A 3,315-nucleotide genomic window follows, 5' to 3' on the forward strand; every position below is an offset into this window, starting at 1 on the left:
ATTGCTGGGTACATTTACTGATTTTAACCAGTACCACTGGCAGCAAACAGCCCCACAGCATGATGCTACCACCACCATGCTTGACAGCTGGTACAGCATTCTGAGCTCTGAAAGCTTTCAAACATTTTTTCAAACATGTTTTACGGTCAGACGAGGCATTCTTCTTCTCAATGAGAAGAAGAATGCCTCGTCTGACCGTAAAACATTTCTCCAGAGTATATTTGGCTTATTTTGACTGAAGTGGTTCCTCCTTTTTTGTCTCCAAAAAAGAGAAACTGAAAAACATCAGGATGTAAACGTTTTCAGCTAGTTTCTCACTGGGCGACTGGTTGGTGAACAACGTTCAGGAGGAAGTCTTCAAAATGTCATTGTGTTTGTGATGGTTCTCAGTTTCCAGGCTTGAGTTTTGAACGTAATTAAAATATTTGTGCAACAAATTTTCATTGCAGGGATTCCAAATCTGTTTGTAGATCTCTGCTGACGGATAATATGTCCAGGTCTAAAAACCACACAGATGATGAAGTCGTCAGGTCTAAACTGTACTCCAGTAGTTTAAATCATGAACACGAGGGCAGCTGCCGAGGCGGGAACACAGCTGGACAGGGCGGATTTAACGTGTGCTGAGGTGAGCCATTAGATGGCCTAAAATACCGTTTTGCAAGCTGTGCACCCAAAAACGAGTCGTGTTTTTCAAAAACTGGCTGCTCAAAATGTGGCCGCATGGCTCACTGGTTGCAAACACTCATGTTCAGTCAGACTGCAACAGAAATTTTACAGATTTTCTCACAATACTGAGTCAAGTTTGGGTCGCCGACTGCTCAGTGAGATGCTACCTGCCAGAGAAAAGTTTCAGAGTGATTTAGATGTTAAATATTTTGTTTTCAGATATTTTTTAAATTCTCTCTCTGCTTGTTTCTTTATTCATTCATTTGTGTCAACACAAAGACACGCAGCAGACACTTTAGTCCATTCAGCTCCCTGACAGGCATCATTTTGGACTCCTAAACCACCATCAGCTGTCAAAAAAAAAGGTTTGAATTGACTGGGTTGAAGATTTTAAGTCAAATGCAGCCAAAATACATATCTTAACCACCAAATCAGTCAGATGGATGTTCCTGTTCTTGAATTGCTTGAGTATCTGTCACTTTGCCTGAAGGTCATGTTCGTTATGAGGACCTATTTGGGACATTATGGGGAGCCTGGATCATTTACCCCTTCCTTCCTTCGGCTCTCTCTGTCGTGTCATCCTTTGAGTTGTGCAAGCTCTGCGGTTTTGGAAAGCTGGCACAGAGACCTCAGCAGTTCCTGTTGTGGGGAGAGAGATTATTACTATCCCACACTATTTCAGCTCACAGGACTATTATAATAATTATCATTTTACAGCACGAAGCTATGATACCCAGTGATGTGTCTGCCAGGGGGTTTGAAGGTTTTGATTGTCCTGATGTTTCCATTTTGTTGTCTGTTTTTAATTTAACGTTTTTTTTTGGGTGGAAAGTATGAGAAGATGGCCGCTCACGGAAAGAAAACTGAGCTTCTGGAGGAGTCTCCACTGTGAGAAATGCATGAACTAACGTTGATCAAATCTGAAAACAAAATATAAAAACAACACGTGAGTTGTAAAATGCCAGTCTCATTCCCTCCTCCGGTTCTCTGCAAAGATCTGGCAGCACCCACGCTGACCAAAGCCAGCCCATAAAAAAGAAAAATAAAGAACAAGACAAAACAGCAGGAGGAGATGAGGCGTCTGTGAGTCTACGAATTTTTAAAATTTAAATACGAGTAAATAATTCAAACGCGTACAAGTTACAAACACTAAAAGTCATCGCACATTATTACTTATCGAGCCGTTTTAAATGTAAAAAATAACACAAAGTACGTAGAAGTAGTTTAATTAGAATAAAACTTACAGAATAAACTATAAACAGGAAAAGAATAATGTGCTCTCATCGACTTCCTGTTCTCCAAACTTTTCATAGGTGACAAACAACCTGGTTCTCATTTGACAGTTTAACTTAACTACTTAATGCCTTAATGACTGCAGCTGAGCTGCTCCCCAAGAAAACAAACCTCTAACGGACTCTTGTTGCCAGGAATCAAACTTGAATCTGACAGCGGAGCTATTGTCTGAGGCCTTTAAAGGCTCGGAGGATGACAGGATGCAGAGGAGGAGCAGTTTTAAAGCTCATGTCTTAACCTGTCTTTTTTTTGAGAATTCAAGCTTTGGAATTGCCTGTTTGCTCGTTTTGAAATGTCTCTGCTTGTTGTGTCACGCCGGGCAGCAGCTGTATGTCTGTGCACATGTTAGGATTGTATGGGTGGGTGTCAGTGGAAGAAACGCTCCAGGGTTTCCTGCAGGGCTACACAGAAACACCGCCACTGCTACTGTGCTCCCCTCCCTAATACCAAACGTCAGGTGTGGCTCAGGTGTTTTCCCTCCTGGAGGCCATCAGTGAACCTTCGCCGAGAAGTTCCGGACATTCTCTGGTTTATAGCTCCTCTCGTCCATGCAAACATGTAATGAAATCCTAATGAGCTCTTCACTGCACCTGTCACCTGAGAGGCAGAGCGATGGATGAGTGAAAACCAGGTGAGCAGCTGTCAAAAACATCAAGTCAGGTTTATTTATTCTGCATCAAACCAACAGATCGGAACGGGACAAACAGACAATTTACGCTTTGCAAAACAGGAAATCAACATGTTTCTGTCTTTGGTTTGAACTCACTTTGAGATGTTGGCTTTTATTTTTATTGTTTTATGTTTTTAACTGTTTTATTGTTTGTGTTTGATTTGATTTTATAACTTTTATTCTTGTTTTGGAATTTTACATGTTTTACCTCTTGTGTTTTTATATGTTGGTGTTTTTAAACTGCTTGTATTGTAATAAAAGTTATCCTGAAATCAAATAGTCCAGTTTTAAAACGTTTACTCTGAACTCAGTTCTGAAACGCGGGTCCACACTCAATATAAACAAAGCATTCAGCCGAATCTGCTGAAACCACATTTTCCCTAAATAAATTTAGCTTTTAGCAGCAATTTTGCTCATTTTATCTCTTCCCTTTGTCTTCAGCTCGCTGCATTAACGCTCCTTTTTCTGCAAGAAAAAAAAGTCATTTCTCTACAGTAGTATTAAGTTGTCTTGTCTAGTAATTATAATTTCTAATTAAATAACATATGTGATTTCTTTTCTTGGTAAAATTAGATTATTTTATCTGTGAGTAACATAAAAAGAATGAATGAAAAGTTTGAACAGCTCCACTTCAACATCGAACGAAGCCAAACAGAAACAGCTAATTCAGTCTTTAACAGAAACAT

The 3,315-nt window shown here is 39.9% G+C and overlaps 1 long non-coding RNA gene across 1 annotated transcript; it reads right to left on the reverse strand.

Moving 5' to 3' along the window:
• Positions 1-214: 214 nt before the first annotated feature.
• On the reverse strand, positions 215-2,080 carry LOC112450771. The gene is made up of 3 exons (XR_003039454.2): positions 1,911-2,080; positions 1,400-1,586; positions 215-1,305 (listed from the first exon to the last, which is right to left on the reverse strand). It is a non-coding gene; the product is annotated as an uncharacterized LOC112450771 (long non-coding RNA).
• Positions 2,081-3,315: the final 1,235 nt, after the last annotated feature.

This window comes from Kryptolebias marmoratus, linkage group LG22 (genome assembly GCF_001649575.2).
Source record: "Kryptolebias marmoratus isolate JLee-2015 linkage group LG22, ASM164957v2, whole genome shotgun sequence".
NCBI classification, from domain to species: Eukaryota; Metazoa; Chordata; class Actinopteri; order Cyprinodontiformes; family Rivulidae; genus Kryptolebias; species Kryptolebias marmoratus.